Source organism: Equus caballus, chromosome 1 (assembly GCF_041296265.1).
Source record: "Equus caballus isolate H_3958 breed thoroughbred chromosome 1, TB-T2T, whole genome shotgun sequence".
Classification (NCBI taxonomy): Eukaryota; Metazoa; Chordata; class Mammalia; order Perissodactyla; family Equidae; genus Equus; species Equus caballus.
Window position 1 is genome coordinate 89,957,888 of NC_091684.1, and position 21,970 is coordinate 89,979,857.

The 21,970-nt window shown below is 41.9% G+C and overlaps 1 long non-coding RNA gene across 2 annotated transcripts; it reads left to right on the plus strand.

The window, feature by feature from the left end:
• The first annotated feature begins 6,363 nt into the window (after nucleotides 1-6,363).
• Nucleotides 6,364-18,842, plus strand: LOC138923760 (uncharacterized). 2 transcript variants are annotated; one of them, XR_011437848.1, is made up of 4 exons: nucleotides 6,364-6,594; nucleotides 8,166-8,354; nucleotides 18,261-18,406; nucleotides 18,769-18,842. It is a non-coding gene; the product is annotated as an uncharacterized lncRNA (long non-coding RNA). The 2 variants fall into 2 exon arrangements; XR_011437849.1 differs by lacking the exon at nucleotides 8,166-8,354.
• The last annotated feature ends 3,128 nt before the right edge of the window (nucleotides 18,843-21,970 follow it).

Here is a 21,970-nt window from a genome sequence, read left to right on the forward strand (position 1 = left end):
ACAAACCATTAAACTGCCTTCCTTGAAGGGTGCAGAAGCTTTAGGAAACCTGAATTTCCCATCAGAGATCCCTGACGTATGTCTTCTTGGTTCTCACGAAAAAGAGCGAAAACCAAAAATAGAAACCACTTTGAAGAAACTCAGGGGCCCTAAATGCAAGTCCCCTTGTAAGACATCTTTATTAACACTAAAATCCTCCGTGGTCCCTCCCCTACAGACAGAACAGATGCCTTTGAAAGTCTCCCCACAGTGGGAAGGCTTCTGAAGATTCTCCCTGCACTTGATGGAGTTTACAGAAACCACACAAGTAGCTTCCACTGCATTTATCAAGCAAGAAGTAATTGAAAACAGCAGGTAGTTGTGCCTTAGTCACTGAAAGAGGACTGTTTGCCAATTGATACATGGGGTGCTGAGGCTGGGAACTCCCATTATAGCTCCTGAGTGGTGTTCAGGTTCAGCAAATCCCCTGCGTGTCTGGGTAACTGGATTCCTAAATCTTAAGACTATTTTCATCCACTAAGGAAAGAATTGGAGTAGAATGGAATCTACTTATAAACTTTGCTTCTAAATATTTGTTGATTTGAATATTATCAGTATGATTTTGGAAGGTCTTATTTAACTATATATTGAAAAATCCTTTCTGTTTTAGGAAGTAAGATTCTAATTAAAACAAAACAGAATGTAGCAATAAGATTCAGAAACACAGTAAGGGAACCATATGTCTCAAAATTTCCAGACCAGACCAGTCCTATTTCCAATTACAGTCTTGGATACCGTGGTTTTACAAATTCTCATAATGTCCAAGAAATTCTAATACAGTAGCATCTAGACTGGATACTTTAGGCTGCCTCCTACATACAAATGTGTTCCACAAAATCCTTGTTCAACCTTTTTCCCTGATGTGATATTCAGAAAAATAAAGTCACCACCATGGAGACCAAGAAAGTGTCTTTACACCACGCTCAGCATGGATAGTCTCCTAAAGGTGTTGGTCAGGGGACTTGAACCTTAGCTCTTATAGGTCTTAGGAAATTGCTTAGAGGTAGATCAGATGAGAGGCAAAAGCTGACTAAAGAAATTAAAAGTTGATACTAAGCTGAAAGTCTTTGGGATATGTAATGCAGGGAAGAAAATATTAAAAAGATATGTAATAATTTCCACAAACAAATGACATTATTGACAACGAAACCTATAGTTTTATTATTAACTTGATGTTTGGTTAGAGCTGGCTTACCACACACAGTAATGGATTCGTGCAAATTCATCCATGTGCTCTGGAGTTGCACCCTTTGTGACTATCCGTATACCACAAGGTGGTAGCCCAGGGATAGGGTCTCTGACTCTGGAACAGAGATAGATGTCCTGGCTCTTTCAGATGCTGGGCTCAGCTTTACAGATACGCTGTTAGTTATACGGGCAGAGGGGCTTCATTTACATCTAAGTATAGAAAACGGAATTGAGGGGTTCACCACAGCAGAGAAAATTAGGGTAAGCACTAGGAAAAAAAATTTGCTATTCTTAAAAATAATTTGCTATCACAATAGCAAAATGGAATTCCAAAGAAGATGGTGGGATTTCTCGTAGAGTACACAATTGTCCATCAGGCAGGAGGATGGAGGAAACAATTGTGAGGATGCCTTTCTAGCCTCGTGCTGCTGTGATATTTTGATGAGAATAAATACGAGTTGGGGCAAAGTTCACTTAACAAACAACAATTCTTAATGCACTGCCTCTTTATATGTGGCTGATTTTGTGGGAAAAGTACAGCTAGAATCTCACTTAAGAGAAAAGGATCCTGGGAGGAATATGAATCCAAGTGCTGAAGCACTGACACCATATTATAGGCTTCTCCTAGACGAGCGGAATTTGAAGAGCAGATACTCTTAAGAACACGGTCCGACCAGAAGACGGCATCTCATCACAGCTGTGGATTGAGATTGACAATCTGGTGCCAGAAATGCTTGCGGGAGCACATTGCAGTCCATTTTCACTCCTTCTGTTAAACGTAAATAGTGCTTTAAGCAAGGTTGCTAAGCTTCTAAGGTGAGTAGGCATTTTCTTAGACAAATATTTAAAGACAGCTGCTGTTACTGATTTTTTTTCCCCCTCAAAAACAGCTTTCTTACTTCAGATTTTGGAGAGTTCTCCCCAACCTCTGGCCTGTCCCAAAGCCTGTTGCGTACTTCCTATGACCGACGACTCTGTTAAGTCTTCTGAGACTCCTGACTCAGGGGCCTGCCTGCCGTGTGGATGTAGACCCCTCACTTCCTGCCGGTGGCCAGTCCTCCCACAGACCTACCTACAAAGAAGCAGATGCAGAAGACCTTGCGCCTCTTCCCCTGGGCTGAGGTCTGTGTCACTTACCCACACTGCTGCTGAGAGAATGTTCTGGAAACCCACTGCAGTCTGGTCATGCGCTAGCGCTTTACAGCAGTCCACTAAACTGAGCAAAGAGCAAGCAATCCAAAAATAAACTTCCTTAATTTCACAAAAACCTCTTTACAGACACAGGTGTGGGAACTTCTCAGAGGCTTTCCAGAAGGAAGAATGGAATCGAACTTCGTTAAATGTGTCGGGGGAGAAAGAAAAGATGCCCATATTGCAGACAACGAGCTGGTATTCTTGTTTCCCCTTTTAAGATCTGTGTTACTGCTGGAGGAAATGAAAACTCTCCGGACCTAATGTGAAGTTGGACCTTTCCTTTGTGTCCCCCTCTTGCTCCTCTGTCCGGATCCTCTGACATCTTGCCCACCTTGACACACACTAATCTGACTGGCCTTCCAGACCCCACTGAGCGGCCGCCTCTTCCAACCGCTTCCAGACTCTCCCGGTGGGAAGTCATGACTCATTCCTTTGAACTCCAGTGGCTTTCTGTCTGGATCTTTCCATCTTGCTTTAGAATTAGTGTTTGTCACTCTCTTTGTAGAGGGTTTGCTCCCTGAGGCTCTGGTCTGGACTGTGTTTGCTTCATTTTATATCTTCTCAGTTCCTAGGTGCCCTGAAATAATTTTTACACAAATATGACTGTGACATCCTTTTCGTGCGTGTCCTTAAGGTAAACTACTGGGGAAAAGCAAAATGAAAAAGAAACCATCTCATACCACAGTGTCCTCACTTGCCAAGAGGACATTTTGTTTTCTTTAGTTTAGAAAGATTTATCTTAGCTTAAGAGCAAGGGTATATATTCTTTCTTGGGCAAATTATGTGCATGACTACTGCAGCAACAGCTCAAATAGACGCCAGCTGAGAGCGGGTGAGCAGGACAGGGGAGCTAGCCCAGAGGATGACACAGCTGGGTGCCAGGACATCTGCCACCTGCCCGATGGGGGTGGGGGGTGAGCTGCCCCCCAAAGCCTGTAATCACCAGACAAACCACACTTGAGAGGGCTGATTTGGGTCAAATAACATTACAGGACCCCAGATGGAAACACGAACCAGAAGGGCATGGCGTTATAAAATATTGGTACCACATCTGGTAAATGATTAAACCCCCGGAACACTCAGTGTCCTTCTCCATATCAAATCCAATAGAGCCCTTCACATTCAAATCACTTCACATCAAACAGTATGTGGGAAAGAACTTGGCACAGGCAAGAAAACACAACAGATCTTTATAGAAAGGAAAGAGAGAAAGATAACAAAAGAAAAAGGGACTTCCAGTGGATGGCTGGAGCCCACACCTGCTTCCACCTTAGACTCACTCCTCTGGCCCCATCCCCCCACTTCTTGTTTGTTTCTGGAAGCTGTGCTTCATGAGAACAAGGCTCTTGTTTATCATAACAATATGTGATTCACGGTGTGGATTGGACCACTTCCTATCTCCGGAGGGTAGTTTCTGCATCTAGGAAGTGGGACGGTAAAATCTGTCATTTACCAATGTCACAGAGATAAGAGTGGCTTCTAGCTCAGTGTGAAAGGGACACGAACTTTTCCAGGCCTCAGGGTGCCTGTTAGTGAATTACTTAAGAGTACCTAATGGCGTCCCGGCAACCTGATGGTTTTCCAAAGTAGGAAATGCACTCTTGAGAAAATCCTTCTCATTCAGTTTTAGTTGGGAGAAAAATTCCTCCGGAGAGTTCAAGTTCAGCATGAGATTGGCTGGGCACTCACTCTGACAGCTGAAGGCTGCTCAGTTAGTCCCAAGGGGCATTAAGTGAATGTGTTGCTTGCATAGCAAATGATACACAACGGCTGAGAGGAAAATGCACTGTTTGCTTGAGTTATTTTGCTATAGGTTAACAGTAAAATCATTAGTTAATTGATGCCACTAAGTGACCTGAAAGAGCAGGTACTACGTCCGAAAAACTCAGCTTACTCCCAGAGCATGAACTGCACGCTGGATAAACTCGGAGCCAAACAGATTTCCCAACCTTGGAGCAATCTGGAATGCTGCGGGCTTTACATCTTCTTCCCCAGCCGGTTTTACAACAGGTGTTGCCCGCACTCAGGAATTAACTGTGATGCTCTTCAAGCCAGTTGAAAGCAAAGCATTGCTTCTCCCAAAAAGGCATGGTGGGTGGATGATGCTGAGGCTAGGTGACGCTAAGGCAGCATGGACGTCAATTTGCAATATGTTACTTGCAACAATTATGATAACTCATTTGGCTGTAAAAGTGCCCTCTGTCGTTATTGGCTCATTAACCTTAACTGTGTCAACATGTTCCTGGTTATGTAATGGCACTAGCAGGACTGCAGAACATCCCGCCGCAGAAAAAATGGTCTCGGTTCATGCCTTACAGGTTCCTCATAAAAGCTCCAATGCTAAGAGCTCAGTCCCAGTACTTAGAACTACCCAAGCTGCTGTAAAGAGGGTTGGAGGAAAGGCTGTGAAACCACAACTAATAAAACAGAAGTTGAACACGAAACTGTGCATTCAGCCGCTGCCAGACTAAGCCCCAAAGTCCAAATCCCATTGCCTTTGTTTGAAGATTGAAAAAGCGAAAATAAACTTCAAAGGAAAACACATGAAAACTGCCGAATAGAAGCCCTGAACACACTTGGTCTTAGTTCCCATCCCAAATTGGCAGTTCTCCCCAGGAGTTTTTCAAAACTTTAACCAAGATTGGTGCCTGTAAGCCAAGCTTTCAACAAAGGCACTTTTCACCTGGTTTTGGTTGACGTTGTTGCAAAAACATAGAAGGATGGCATTTGGCAAATTGGCAACACATGTTTAATAATCAGCTTACCAAGGAACAATCTGGATAATTGTTAAACACTTAGTTACCTAAAATGAGAGGGAACAGCCTGGGGTTGTAACTGTATCTTTGCCTACGTGGATAGGTAACTAGGCGTTTATGGTAATGAATGAGGCAGGCAGATGAAATGACAATGTAACTTAATAACTTTTTTCTTACATTATGCAACAAGGTAAAACCTTTTGGAGTCAGCGGTTCTTCGCTTGTTCTTGAACTTTCTGCTTTCCGACCTCCTAGAAGAGAAAAACAGAGATGGGGGAGGAAGAGCACAGTGTCCCAAGGCAGGGCTGCCAATCTGAACAACCAGCCTCCCCACTAACTTGCTCTGTGTCTATGGATAACTCACATAGCCTCTCTGAACTTTAGTTTTTCTGTCTAAAAAAACCCCCAAAGGCTTTAGATGAGGTAATCCCAAATCCTTTCTAGTCTTTTATTTGCAAAAACATTTTTAAAGACAATGATGGAGAAAAAAACAGGCAAATTCTCAAAGACAGAAACCAATTCCTCATCCTACATTTTCCTTACTCAAATCACAATGTACTCATCTGCTTTGATATCTGACTCAAGAACAGAGGTTCTAACTTGAGATTTCAGGGTCAGCCAAGAATTTCTGAAGGAGCAGGTGGGTAAAAAGATGCAACAGGCTGTTTGCACTGAGGAGAATGACCTCACCTCGGGAGACAGTGGTTTAAGATATCACCCTCATTTGAGGAGTTGAGCAAATGCTTTAAAAAAATTTTTTTTCCTGCAGAAATATCTTGTTGGTTTGCTGGCAAACACAAAGAGGTACTAAAGTTTGTAGAGAAGGGAAGGGAGGGAAAAAATGTCAGGGAACTTAGTTTTAAGGTTGAGGGTTAGTTCTGAATCTGCCCACTGGCTTTGGGATAATTCTCAGAAGCACATGTGAGAGTAGACTTCTAGCCTGAACTTATTCAGGGAGTTAACAATTTAGCTTTTTGTGCAAATGAATAAACAGAAACCTCATTAAATTGGAGTCAGGAGGCCAAAAGGGGGCGTTCCCACACCTACTTCCATAGCAGAGCCCAACAGGAAGAAGAAAGACCTCCTTTTCTTGACTGGCAAGAAGCTCAGCCAATGAGACACTGGCACAACTCAGCCAATGAGAAGTCACTACAATTGAAACTCCCAGTCTCCTGCAAGATTCTTTGTGTAAAACAACCTCTCAGCTTCCTCTTCCCCTCTGTGAAAGAGTTTCTCCTCCCTTTGCTGCTGGGGATTTGCACTTGGCTTGCCATAGTTGCAGATCTTGGATTGCAGTTCTTTGCTGAACTCAAATAAACCTACTTTTGCTGGAGACATAGCCAACTGTTCTTTTAAGGTCAACATTTTGGTGGCCCATATGGGAAGCCAGAGAAGATCCCGGATTACTCTGAGGCTGGTGAGCAAACAGATGCACTATCCACAACAGAGCCCATCAAGCTCGCTGCTTTTCTTGCTGACCCTGGGGTGTGAGGGTAGGTCTTTTCCCTGGATGGCAGCTTCCGCCCTCTTTGCATTTTGATGCTCTGCAGGCTTTATTCAGTATCTGGGTTTTTCTTTGCGGTTCCCCAAAGCCCCCCAGTACATAGTTGTATATTCTGGTTGTAGGTCCTTCTGGTTGTGCTGTGTGGGACGCTGCCTCAGCATGGCTTGATGAGCCGTGCTAGGTCTGTGCCCAGGATCTGAACCAGCAAAACCCTGGGCTGCCGAAGCAGAGCGCACAAACTTAACCACTTGGCCACTGGGTCAACCCCAGTCAGTATCTATTTTAAAGCTTCCTCCTTTTGTGCTTAAAGCCTTATTTGTCTGCGAGTTCTAGGGGGGCACTTCAGCCTGACTCTTCCAATCAGGCTGTTGCTTGGCACTGAGCTAGTCTTCAGTCTGATTCCTTTTGGAACTGACTGCTCCTACTAAAACTGCACTAGCCTGTGGTCTGACTTTTGGACAGTCTCACTGGAACTCCGCGGGGTCAGCCTTTGGTCTGACACTCTTAGGAACAGGCTGTTCTATTGGAAGTGTATTGATCAAACTTTGGTTCAATTCCTTTTGGAACCGCACTGTTCTATTGGGGCTGCATTGATTAAACTTTCAGTCCACCATACTGAAATCAAATTGTCCCTATTGGAAGTGGCTGGTATTAAGCCTGAAGGCTGTCTGCACTGTTCAAGCTGTCTGAGCTGCTTAGACTGTTTCAGAATCATTCCTTTGCTCTAGAGAAAAACCTCTAAAAAATGGAATCCTAGTTATCTAAATATTTTGACGGTGCCCACCTCACAGGGACACCGGCCAATTTTATGTTTAGAAGCTGCACTGCTTCCTCAGGCGCATTTCTAACGAAATGGACTGATTTAACCAAAAATAATTTAGAATACCAATGGCCATTATGGTTCACATTTGAACTCCCCAAACTTACTTTCATTAGCACTGAATTGGATGGCCCTAGCTCTGTAATTTTTGAAAGTGAGTGGAACGCCTATTTTGATTGGTATTCTGAGGCTTCCAAACATTATCAGTTGTCTAAAATCACCTCTTTGCAAAATAAAATTTTAAGATTAACTGACGCAAACAAACGATTAGAGGAAGACAAAATGGCGTCTGAAGGCTCATGTTGCTCCTCCCCTGGCTCCTGGCGCTCAGGCCGAACATCCAGCACCATCTTCCTCCTTCCCGTCTAGCCCATCTACACCTCCTCTGTCCCTCAGCTCCCCCAGGGTAACTCACTGAACTTCCCCTCTTCCCTGAACCTCTCCCCTCTCCCTCTTCCTCTGAACCTGTCAGAACCTGTCCACTTAAAATTAAGCCTTCTGAGGATCCAAAGGCTAAACCTTTCATTTCTTCTACTCCCTGGACTAAAGCTGGACTTCAGCCATAGCCAAAGATTTTCCCAAAGCAACTGAAGATCCTCACAGATTTGCTGAGGAATTCAATGTAGTCATTCAATCTTTTCACCCTGGTTTCTCGGACTTACAGCTCGTTCATATCCTTGTTGGTGAAGGCGAGGCTTAGCGTTGGATGAAAACTGCTAATTGGGAAAATCCTGAAAGGCCTCTAGAATTACAACCAGGAAACCACCCACTGACCTGCTGGGCAATCCCTAGACGACTTCATCAGGCCATTGCCAGGGCTTTCCCAAAGCCTGTTGATTGGAACAAAACTCAGGTTTGTGCAAAAACTCCTGACGAACCTACTTATGGCTATTACAATCTACTTCAGATTGTGTTTAAAGAAAATTCTGATCTTCCTCCAAATGTTGGTTCTGCTGAGTAGTTTTTAACTCTGTTTATTAATGGACTGAACCAGGACCTCTCCCTTCTAGTAAGAAGGACCAGATTGAGTTAATTTGGCAAACCAACTCTCTCACCCTCTAGACAAGTCACCTAAAAGAAAGACCACTAAAATTCTTAGTCTCCAGCACCAACAAATGAAGGCCCATAAACGAAACCAAAACCTCCTAGTTTCTTCTAAAGAGCCAGGACGTTGGGAAAGAGATTGTTACAGGTTTAAGCACTTCAAGCGCCTTCGGCCCTCTAACTAGCCTTTCTGGTGGCCTTCAAATTCTCAGTGATAGGGCTTCAAGACACTGTAGGGGCTCCTCCCAATCCTGCCTGTTAATCGGCTCAGAGAGACGTTTCTCCAGATCAGAGACGAATCGCTTTCTGTCCTAATGGGCACCGAAGCCATACTCTTGGCGGTCAACTTAACTGCTAAAAAGCAGCCCCTGCCTTGAGCCCACAGCTCAAACAGTGGGGCTCTCTAATCAACCTCAAAAGGTTCCTGTCTCTGAACCTGTTACCTTTTCTTTGGGCCCTTTAAGAGACACGCAGCCTTCTCTCCTTAGCACTTCTGCCCCCATCCATCTGTTAGGCTGAGACTTCTTGGAAAACTATCATGTTGGAGTTTCTTTCTCCCAAAAGGGGGAAAAACCTCTAGAATTTGACAGTAGCCATCAAAACGGCCAACCAGGTGAGCTAAATGACCATTTGACACCTCGTATTTCCTCTGTCTCTAACAGTACTAGAGCTGTTTCTGGAAACACAAATCATTTGTCCCTGTTCAATCAGCTAGCACCCTCCTTGTGGTCAAAATCTCCAACTGATTTTGGTAAAATTCACAGCACACCTCCCATCAAAATTCAAATAGATCCCTCAAAACCTTTCCCCAGAATCAATCAATACCCTCTAAGTAAAGAAGCCCCTCAGGGTATAAAGCCCATAATAGAGGATTGCAAGGCTCAAGGCCTCATTATCCCTTGTCCTGGTCCCTGTAATGCTCCTGTTTTACCTGTGGGAAAGCCCAAGGGCCCAGGGTGGTTGTCTGTCCAGGACCTCTGAGCAATAGACAATATTGTTATCCCTCCACACCTGTTGTTCCTAACCCTCGTACACTACTAACATCCATTCCCACTAGAAGCAAATTCTTTACCCTAATCGATTTATGCAGTGCATTCTTTAGCATTCCACTTGATGAAGCTAGCCAACACCTTTGTGCGTACACTTTGGAAGAAAAACAATTCACCTGGACAGCACGCTTCAGAGTTTTATTCAGAGTCCTTCTTCCCACAAATCCTCAAGGCTGACCTGGATGATATAAGGTCCCTAGAGGTTCTGCTTTGTTGCAATATGTGGATGACTTGCTTCTTTGCTCTCCTTCCCAAGCCTCCTCCCAGGAAGACAGCATCCACTTGCTAAGGCTATGGGACATAAAGTTGCCAAGGAGAAATTGCAGTTTACTTAAACCCAGGTTCAATATTTAGGGCATCTGATATCAGAACCAGGGCTACACTTAGATCAAGATAGATCACATGGGGCCCTAAGTATCCCCACACCCAAAGCTCAGCATCCACTGCAAGGTTTTCTTGGGCTCGTTGGTTACTGCCAAAATTGAATTCCAAATTTCTCTCTTATAGCCAAACCTCTGTATGTTTTATTAAAGAACAACAACCCTGACCCAATTTTATGGGAAGACATACATACATAAGGACAACACAGTCTTTAAAGCCTTCAAGGAGAGTTTGATGAGAGTTTGAACCCACTTGCTTTGGAAATCCCAGTGATCAGATTCTCGTTCTCTCTTTTATTGTTTTTTGGGTTTTCTTGTATATAAAAAAGAAGAGAATGCCCTTGGGATCCTCACCCCAAAACACGGGGATCACCATTGACCCATAGGGTATTATAGCCAGCAACTAGACCCTGTGGCACAGGGACATCCCTCTTGCCTTAGAACCTTTACTGCCACTGCCTATTTGGTTAAGGCCACCAAGAAAAATCATTGTGAGATCTCCTTTAACTGTTTTTGTATCTCATGCAGTAGAAGCCCTCCTGAATTCTCAACACACTCGATATTTTTCAGTCATCCAGCTCACCTCCTATAAAATTCTTTTGTTAACTGCTCCTCACATAACTCTTTTGCACTGTAATAACCTCAACCCTGCTACTCTTCTCCCCTGCCTTGACAAAAAAGGCCCTCACAACTGCTTAATGCTGACGGGTCACCTCCTGACTCCTCCTCATGATCTGCAGGAAACTCCTTTAAGTAACACCAACTTCTCAGGGTTCACTGATGGTTCTCACTTAAAAGGTGACAATGGAAAATACTGTGCTGGGTATGCTGTTGCAACTTCTTTCATCGAGACAGCACCTTTACCTATGGCTACTTCAGCTCAACAGGCTGAATTACGTGCTGTTCCACAGGCTTGTACTTTAGCCAAGGATAGAACTGCCAACGTTTATCTTGATGGTAGATACGCTTTTAGAGTAGCTCATGATTTTGGAATGTTGTAGAAGCAACATGGCTTCCCTACTTCCAGTGGAAATAAAATTAAAAATGGCCCCTATGTTCAGAAAATATTAGATGCTATACTTTTACCTGCTGCTTTAGCTATTATTAAGATCCTGGGTCATTCTAAACTTGACTCTTGGGAAGCTAGAAGAAATCACCTTGCTGATTTTTCTGCAAGGAATGCAGCCCTTAAAGTCAACAACAGCCAAGCCTCTGTCATGGTCCAAAGGGATCTTTCCCCAAATGATAACTTAGAAAAGCTGGCTAGAGAAGCCCAAAAATTGGCCTCAGAAAAGGAAAAACAAGATCGGAAATTCAACAATTGTTGGTTTGATAAAAAGAGAAAGCTCTGGTTTGGACCAATTATCAACCTAGTCCTACTGATGTGGATTAAGGCTGCCCCAGGTAGAGAAGCCCAAGGTGACCTGGCCTATATGCCGAACTATATGACTGGTGGATTTTTGTAGTATGAATTAGGGCTGCCCCAAGGAGAGAAGCCCAGGGCATCCTCACCTACATGCCGATCTATATGACCAGATTCATATCTAAAGTTATATGACCGCACAATAACCAGACCCCATCTGCACTGAAATCATTTAATGACTTTTTACATCATCTTTTCTTTTTCCAGTAAAAATAAGTCACGTACCCATGCCTTATAAATTTAACCCTAACCCTCAACTCAGGGCAGCAGCAGCAGCTCCTCACTGCCCATGTGTCCTGTCCCCATGCCAGCAGCTCTTTACTGCCCATGGGTCCTGTCCCTATGCTATTCCACACTATTCTCTAAATAAAAGAGCACTACTGCCAGACCTTGAGAGTCCAAGAAATCTTTCTTTCGACTCTTCAGCTCACCATCCCCGCATCACTACCAGAGACTCTAAGATTCCTCTTCGTAACCACTGTACATGCATTAAACCATTGGTCTACTGACACAATGATAGCATTCATGAATCAATATTGGTGGGGAAATATCAAGAAGGTCACAAAAAGCGCCTACCTCACTTGTCCCACTGGTCCAAAATACAACCCAAGGAAGCCTGTTCATACTGCTCCCCGACATTTTAAACTGCCTAATGGACCATTCGACGTTTGGCAAATGGATTTCATACAACTTCCCACATCTCACGGATAGAAATATGTTCAGTCATGGTTTGTATGTTTTCTCACTGGACTGAAGCCTTCCCTTGCAGACAGCCTGCTGCCTCTCTGGCGAAAATCATTTTGGACAGGATTATCCCTACCTGGGGATCTCCTCTCGAACTTCATGATGAGTAAGGAACTGGAAAAACCTGACTCTTGATCAGCAATGCTTTCAGAGAAAGATCTTGATCAAAGAGGAAAATGTGGAAGCTGATAAAAAGAAATCTCATTAAAATGGGGCTGGGAGGCCAAAAGGAGGAGCTCTCACACCCTATGTTGATAGCAGAGCCCAACAGGGAGAAGAAAGACTTCCTCTTGACCAGCAAGAAGCTCAGCCAATGAGAAACTGTCACAACTCAGCCAATGAGAAGCCACTACCCATGGAACACCCAGGATCCTCCAATGGACTCTTTGTTCACAATAACCTCCCGACTTCCTCTTCCCTTCTGTAAAAGAGTTTCTCCTCCCTTTGCTGCTGGGGACTGGCACATGGTTTGCCATAGTTGCAGACCGTGGATTGCCATTCTTTACCCATCCCAAATAAACCCATTTTTGCTGGAGAAAAAACTAGCTGTCTCTTTGTTTAAGGTTAAAATTTTTAATCCCATCTCTTCCAGCAAGACACGGAGTTAAGTTTCAGACTAGGGAGCCTGGAGATAGAAGAGCTGTTGGATTCTGAGATGGATGTCACCAGGAGGGAATCAGCCTAATTGGTTTCTCCATTATGTACTTTAGTCAAGTGTTGTAGTTTTCTTCACATAGATCCTACACATTTCTTAAGATTTTTAAAGGTATTTTATGGGTTGTTGTTATGAATGGCATCCATTCAGATATTTAAATGATTTGTTTGTTCTCAGCTATATTCACCTCTGCCTGTATCAATGAATGCCACCGGATTGGCAGATAGAGGGTGATGACACAAGAAGGAAATTGCCACAAAGAAACTCCTATGGGATTATCTCCACCAAAATTTTATCCTCATCATAATATATTATCTTATTTCTTCTTAAACTTTTCGTTATCTCATTTTTAATTCTTGATGCTTTGTATATGTTTTTTCTCTTTTCATTAATAAATCTTTAAAACTTGTGAATGTTATACACTAAAAATATTAATGATGAGGCCAGCTCAATGATGTAGTGGTTAAATTCAGTCACTCCACTTCGGTGGCCCAGGGTTCACAGGTTTGGATCCCAGGTGCAGACCTACACACCACTCATTGGGCTATGCTGTGGTGGTGTCCCACATACAAAATAGAGGAAGACTGCCACAGATATTAGCTCAGCAACAAGCTTCCTGAAGCAAAAATAGGAAGACTGGCAACAGATGTTAGCTCAAGGCAATGTTCCTCACCAAGAAAAAAATTAATGGAAAGAGAATTTTTTTCATATTCAAAAAATAGAAAGTTATTCTTTTTGATAATTGATTTTCTTGCTAACCAACACATAATGACACTCCTTGATTACAGCATGTATCATCTAAATCTGATTCACAGAGGGAAATGGAAAGAGAAGAGTTCTTTAATTTCTGCAAAATTCCTTCAGGAGCTGGCTGATGGTGAACAGACTGGGTCAAAAGCAAATAAGTAAATATGTAAATTGTGATTTAAGCTAATATACCCAGAGGGTCCCAAATTCTGTCTACAGGCAAGAACCCACCTGTAATGAAGTTTGCATCAGCACCATTGCAAAATGAGAACGAAGATAATATTGTGAGCTTTTAATAAATTTAAATGTATTCAAGTAAAAGAACTGTCCTTTATGAATATCTTTCATGTTAAAGTATTCTCTTATTATGAACTGTAATTATAATGGATGACAGCTTTTTGTATTTTGTTTTTTTGCTGTCGTCTTATTTTGGGAATAGAAATTGGACAATTCGATGTTGGTTTCCAGGTTATTGTTTGAAATTTCACTTGGCTATAATCAGAAATCTGAGACCACTGCCACGACCACAAATATGAGAAGTTACATGGCTTATATACTGTGTATTTATCTATGGTAGAGGTAAACAGATATTGTATTAGTTTCCTGTGGCTGCTGTGACAAATTCTACAAATTTGGTGGCTTAAAACAAGACAAATTTATTCTCTAATAGTTCTGGAAGCCAGAAGTCTGAGATCAAGGTGTCACCAGGGCCATACTCTCTCCAGTGGCTCTGGAGGAGAATCTCTACCTCTTCCAGCTTCTGGTGGTTGCTGCATTCCTCAGCTTCCTCGGCATTCATCATCACTCCCACCTCTGGCTTCATCTTCACATCCCCTTCTCTTCTGTGTGTCTCATCTCCCTCTCTTATAAGGATACTCTTTCTGTCTAATCTGCCACTCTCTTATGAGGATACTTTCAATGATCTCCCTTTCTTAATCACATCTGCACGGACCCTTTTTCCAAATAAGATAACATTTACCTGTTCCGGGAATTAGGATGTGGATATGTCTTTGGGAATCACTGTCAGCAGACCTCAGGCATCAAACCTTATTTGGATCGACATCACTCCCATGTCACCTGGAAGTGGTCCAGGATGGAGAGATGCAGATTTAGGTGCTAGTGTGGATATTTCTTCCGGAAGTACCATAACTATTTTTTTTTAATGCCAATTTAAGAATTCCCTACTGTGATTACTTGTTGATGAAGAAATTATAGACAGCTTTTTTCCTTTCTAAAAATATTTTTATTTTAATAATCCTGCAAATAATGTGAGTGTTTTGTAATAAGAAAGAAATTTAATTTAAAAAATTATGTTTACAACGTGAGTCAAACAGTTACTATACTCACTTCAAATTATGGATCAAAATGGTAATTAACTAGAAATGACGCAGAAAGGACTCTACATTTGTATAGACTAAGGGAGTCTCATTCTAATGCAGATGGGAGGTGGAGGGAGGGAGACAGATGAGCTGTTTATACACCTGTCACAATGTATATATGCTAACATTCCTCAATATTTAAATTTGGGCCAAATGTATGCAATTTTTTAACCTGACATGAAAAAATTATAAAAAACACAACTATCTTCTCCACATGTAAAGTTAAACATTGCAAAAGCCGGTGTCAACTTCTATCCCCAACCGTTCATTCCTGTGCCCTCTGACCTCCAAAGGTAGTTACTACAAAATAGCCCAGTATGTTTTCAGACATTTTCAATGCTTTTACATACATACAATTTGAAAATGTTTGGCATTTAACCATTTACATTTATTGTTGTTTCTAACATCCATCTTATTTTATATTAGTTTATGTACCATGATTTCGTATTTTCTTTCCCTTTTCTGTCTAATCTGCCACTCTCTTATGAGGATACTTTCAATGATCTCCCTGTCTTAAGATCCTTAATCACATCTGTACAGACCCTTTTTCCAAATAAGATAACATTTACCTGTTCCGGGAATTAGGATGTGGATATGTTTTTGGGAATCACTGTCAGCAGACCTCAGGCATCAAACCTTATTTGGATCGACATCACTCCCATGATGGATCAACTTTTTTGTCTCATTTTTTTTCTCTAGTAGGTTCAAAAGTTATTCCATCTATTTTCTATTGCTTAAGTGATTATTCTTACATTTTTAGCATGCATATTTAAGCATGTTTTAATCTATAAACTTCTAAAATTAATTAATTTCTGTATCTTTCCTTATCAAATGGGCAAAATCTTAGCAATTATTATTTCCCCCTTCTCTCTCATTACTTTCTATTCTATAATCATTTAAGAATTCAGTTTTAGATTTATTACCCTATATTTCAACTTACCTGTAAGTTTTACTGGGTTCTTCGCATTCTACTATTTAGCCTATATTTTATGTGGATTCTTTCCTGAGTCAAATTTTCATTTTACTGTAAATCATCCTTGAACAATTCTTAACTCAAGAGAGTGTTTCTGAGTCCCCACATGTCTACGAATACTTTCACATCATTGCCCTCCCGTTTGAATGATCTCTGACTGGGTGTAGAATTCTTGGTTTAAAATAATTTCTCCTCAGAACATCTCAGGATTTCTTTTCACATTCAGTTCTGCTGATGAGAATTTCAATGACAACACAATTCTAATTCTGTGTGGGTAATCTATTTTTCCCCTGGGAGCTTTTAGACATCTCTATTTATTCTATAGCTCTGAGACTTCATGAAGACACATCAAGCTACATCTCGTCAATTTACGTTTCTCCTACATGGGACTGAAGGCCCTTCCTGTGTAAAAGCTTGCGTCTTTCTTCAGCTATGATAAATTTCCATTTATTTTTCTTTCTATTTTCCACCATTCAATTTTCTCTATTTCTGACATTCTTATTGGATATGTTGAAACTCTTGAAATGAGCTTTTGGGTCTTTTAACTCTTTTCTTCATCTGACCTTCACAGAAAAAGTTTGCCAACTTCTGTTTTAGATCACTAATTTGTGCATTGTCGTGTCCGTTCTTCTATTGATTCCTTCCATGAAATGTTTTGTTTTTGTAATTTAAGAAACCTAGGAACTCGTCCTTGTTTTTTGCTTCTTTTTCATAGCAGCATGTTATGGTGCGACATCATCTCTAATCTCTCTGATGTTAATTATAAAGCCTAGAAGTTTATTTCTCTGTCATGAATTTTCTCTGGGGTCAATGTTCTGTCTCTTCCTTCTTTTTTATTTTAATGGTTTTCCCCAAATGTGTGGTGTCCTTGCTTGCCCATTTATTCCTCAGGAGGGACACCCAGATTAATTAATACCTGTAGGTGGCTGGGGTGTTTGCTCCTCTGATGATGGGGTTGCTGGTAACTGACTCCACTGTTTCTCATGTAGTTCTTTAATTATCCTCACAGTTGTTGAAGGCCCCTTCTGCTCTCTAATTGTTGATGCTGAGCTTGGGGTTTCTCTACATCTGCTCTTATCTTCGTGGTAGGTTTTTTCTGTGCATATATCGGGCTGTGGTTCCCTCACTTCTTGTCAAGTTAATCCCATCTGCTTTCCATCTTCCAGGAATTCCTCACAATTTCGGGACCCCTCAATGTCACCCCTTATTCTCCCCATGCTGTCATGAATGTAGTCTTTAAGGATTTCTTTTCCCTGTCACTTAAAAGGATGTGGGGAGAGGTGGGGAGGTGTGGGTGGTAAACATGTGTGCTCAACCCACATTCTTCATCCACTCCACTCACCATTGCAGATACAAACATTATATGTACTAATCTCTTTTATACTTCAGTTTTAGGAAATAAGTTATTTCATACCAGCAAATTTTATAATTCATCAAACTTTGTCTCTTCAAAAATAAAAGGTTTACCAATTTAACCATTTTGATGTAAATAGCATTCAAACATATATTCTTTTCTCTGGTTTCTTAAATGGACGATACTCAACATAATGAACCACATATTTATACAGGATCCTCATCACAATATATTCCACTTTCTGGGTGGTGACACAGTGGCCCTGGTTCTTTGGTTCCGAGGTTGCTTTGCTAACATCAAGCAGTTTTTCTGCTTTTAGTTTACGACTTCTAACACTATGCTTTGTTCTCTTTGAACTATCTACTTCTAATTTTCTGTGGAATGGGAAACCACATAGGTAAGCATATTATAAAAGTACATACTGGAGATAATTGACATTGAGACTCAGGGCTGAAGGAAAGAGAATGCGGCTTGGCAAAGTGGCTTTTTGTAAACCGTTTCAGGCATGCAGAAACTTTTTCCTTCTAGACCAGAACTTTTCTCCAAGTAGATGAGTGTTTGTTAGAAATCTGACTGTCAATAGGGATATTTCTGTGCTAATAACCTTGTCATTAAATAGAAAGATTTATCACTGTATATATTATATGTATACATACACAAATTATTGGATATCATGCATATTTATATAGATAATATTTTATAAAGTATATAAAATATTGAATATATTTATACATTATATAAAATATACTTTATACATAAAAATATATGATGCATATACATACACACACATACATACTCCCTCACAAACAAAAAACAGCTTGCCTCTTGCTGAAGCAACCACCTGCAGAGAAAAAAATTACTTTGAACATATTAGTATAACTCCCTACTTAAATCTCTACTTACTCATAAAATGTGAACGAGTAACTGAAACTTTAAACATCTGGCATAAAGCATGTTGCTAATAAAGAATTTTGAAGGTGATCCTAATGGTATTTTTATTTCTTCCTACAGATTAACTACCTTCAGCAGAATACGAATAAACAAGTATAATTCATAATGACCGCAGCAGGTGGCATCTGTACATCTGCTCTCATTCAGAGACACTTAATAGGGGTGGCCAGAGAGGTGGAGGTGATGCCCAGCAAGGGTGCAGCTAAGTATGTTTCCTGCTTCCAGTTTCTCTCTCTTCGAATCCTTCCTGTTTTCCAGAATCAGATTCATGTTCATAAAATAGTATTTTAAGTAGCCGTGCGCTTCTATCCCACTGAAGTAGGCAGTGCGGTAAATGGCTACACAAGTAGACCAAGAGCCAGGCTGCCCCATTCATGAAGTTCCCCTTTTAGAGACCTAGATAACCAACCACTTGAGTGATCCCACTTCTCCCTTCCCACGCTTCAGTTCCTGCTTTGATGTTTTAAATTCACCGATATAGAGTGAACCCGTGAAACTCTAGGCCCCCACCCTTGACCCCAATAAAGGCAGAACCCCAGGTCCATGCTCGCTCTCTCTCTCTCTACAGACAACCTTGCTGTGTGGCCCCAGGCATGCCTGTATCCTCTACGACCTATGAGTAATAAACCTTGCTTTTTCAAATTTCCCTGGTGTGGTTGCTGAGGCGCATCTTGCAATCATAACAGGGAACACAAGGGCCAGACCAGTCACAACATTGGCTCTGGTCAGAGAATGTCTGTAGGGGGCTCGTCACAAGATGTATGGGCCCAGGCGAATGCACCCAGGCATTCCTAGCTGATAGCATCACCCTCGATAGGGTGAGACTGACAAAACACACACCTAGGGTCCACTGCAGTTCTCTCAGATTTTTCAGCATTGACAGCCTCTAGATCAGACCTAGTAAGTTGGAGCCCATGATATTGAGCCCCTGTATAGCCTCTGTTCCTGCCACTGTGACTGCTATGCTCATGGACCCACTGTGCAAGGACTGAGGTGACCAAAGAGATAGGGATGGAGCAAAACAGTATCTGCTACACTGGCCTGACTTTCTTTTATCCACTTTCTAAAGATGAAGTATCCAAGCTTTTGTTTTTTCAAATTCAATCCTCAACACATAGCCATGTCTTCATGACCTTCTGTCTTCTCAGGAGTCTTATTCTTTTACTCATCGGTCTAACTTGTATATTCAACTTCCCACTCTAAACGTTTCCCCTTGCATTACAAACATCGAGTCCCTCCCCTTCCTCCTCAAAAACAGTTCCCTTCACTAGTTAACATCAATAACTTTCATTAATTTGTTCAAGCTTCTTTTAACACCTATCGTGTGCCAGGCATCTTCTAACTGCTGTTAGGATGAATGAAGAAAAAGCAGACGAGATCCTGACTCTCCAGGAAGTTACATTTTAGTGAGGGGCTTGGGAGGGATAATATGATTAGCAAGTAGGCAAACAGAAGACAAACACAGCCAGTGATTAGTGTTCTGAGGAAGGTGGGCAGGTGGGATTGTCAGTTGACCATTTCGACAAGGGAAAATCTGAAGTGAGACTTGAAGAGTGGGAAGGAGCCAATTACACAAAGAGCCAAGGAAGAACTTTGCTGAAGGAGAAAATTGAACACCAAAGTTCTGAAGTGAGAAAAAGCCTGGTGTCTTCCAGGTATTGACGGGGTCAGGAAGTCTGCAGTGTAATCATTGAGTGGGTTGGGAACATGGCATGAGATGAGGCAGAGATGAACAGGGTGCAGATCCTTGCAGGTCAAGGGGATGAGTCCAGAGTGTATTGTTGGCACAGTGGCTGCCATTGAGGAGTTTTAGGTAAAGGAGTGACATGATCTAATTTACATTTTTAAAACACCATTGTGGTGCTCTGTGGAAAAGAGATAAGAGCAGGGCAAGCGTAGAAGCAGAGAGTGCCTTTGGGAGGTCTGAGCAACAAATGACGATGGCTTAGACAAGGGAGGTGACCATGAAGCTAGACGGATATGTCCAGATTGAAGGAAGAGGGGGAGGGAAGAGAAAGGATGGGATCAGAGAAGACTCTCAGTCACCTTGCTTTAGAAATTGACAAGTTGGTTCTCTAGTTACTGATCTGAGAGAGAGTTCCTACGTGATCTAGACTTTTCAAGAGCCACCTCTGGCTGTCTGTATTTTCCATGGCAATCTGGTGTTCCCCTCCATTCTACTGTGTTCACTGAGCCCACCCATGATCTCAAATGGTTATTTTCCAATCCTGAATGTGCTGGACCTCCTTACTGCATTTATCCTTCAATCATTTCTTTTCAGTTTCTTTAGACATTTCCTTTACTTTCACTGCCTTTTAAAGATTGATAGAACTTGCATCATCTGCCACAAATAGCAATCAACTAGAAACAACAATGAGCCTTCCTCCATCCCTCTCTCTCCTCACAGTTCCATCTGCCCCACCAGTCACCTCCTGTATGTATGAGGTGAATTTTTGTCCCCCACTACATCTCCAACATGCCCTTGGTTCACAATCCCTCATCTGTTCTGCCACAGTCACTGCCTAACTGGCCTCTGGTCAAGCTTCTGGTCTACCAGCTGTCTGAGGGAGGGGCTCTCAAACACCTTTGCTGTAGGTGCCATTGGTGGCAGGGTTCTCTCAGTCTCTGCCAGGACTACAGTTATCTGACAAGTCACTCTGAGCCCTCTGGGCATAAAAGGTGGCCTGTGCTGAAATGAAAACCAAACTCTGGCCACATTTCTCACCTGGTTCTCAAAATCACTCTGCTGATGTACCATGTCTCAGTAAGTCCCTTATGAACATAGCCTGCTAGCTTCTTCAGCTTCTGTTTAGGGCCTTTCTCTATCTCATGGGTCTGATCTAGTCCGTGTGGTGAGGTAGAAAACAGACTATAAGGCCTTCCATTTCTCCCTGTTTCCCCTCCCTCCCCAGGTACAATTGTGTGTCCCATGGTTCCTTTCTAATAAAATGGACCAAAATAAAAAAAGCCTGATTCTATAATGGTGAATATATGTCACTGTAAATTTGTCCAAACCCATAGAACGTCCAACACCAATAGTGAACCCTAATGTAAACTATGGACTCTGGGCGATAATGATGAGTCGTTATAGGTTCATCAGTTGGAACAATTGTACCACTCCGATGGGGATGTTGATAATGGGGGAGGCTATGCATGTGTTGGGCAAGGAGCATATGGGAATTCTCTGGACCTTCTGCTCAATTTTTCTGTGAACCTAAAATTGATCTAAAAAATAAAGTCCGTTAAAAAAAAAAAAAAAAAAAGCCTGGCTTTCATATAGCAGATGGGAGAGTTACACCATTCTCATTTTCTTAGCCTTACCTAGACCACTCCACAAAAGTTATATGAATGAATGACTTATGGCTTCTTAAGTTCACTTAACAACCTTCAGGATGAGCTGATATCAAAATGTATAGCATGAATCTCTCCCAATGTGAAGCAATAGTGGACCAGACATCCCTGATACACAGTATGAACACTAGGAGTTTCCTTTTCCATAATTTTTTTCTCATAAGCCTGCTGTGCTCTGAATTTTCAGCATCTCTTACTTTGTCTACATTATGTGTGCATTTATTGAATAACTGTGTAGGGAATGCCTACAATTACCAGGCCCTAAACTAGATGTTGGAGATACAATTGTGAATAAGACATAGCAAGGAACTGAAAAATTCTAGTAGGAGAGAAATATAAGGGAGGAAGCAATTCCAATGAAGGTAAGTTCTCTACTAGAAGCCATGAGGGTGTATGGAAAGAGCCATAGAGGCTCAGCA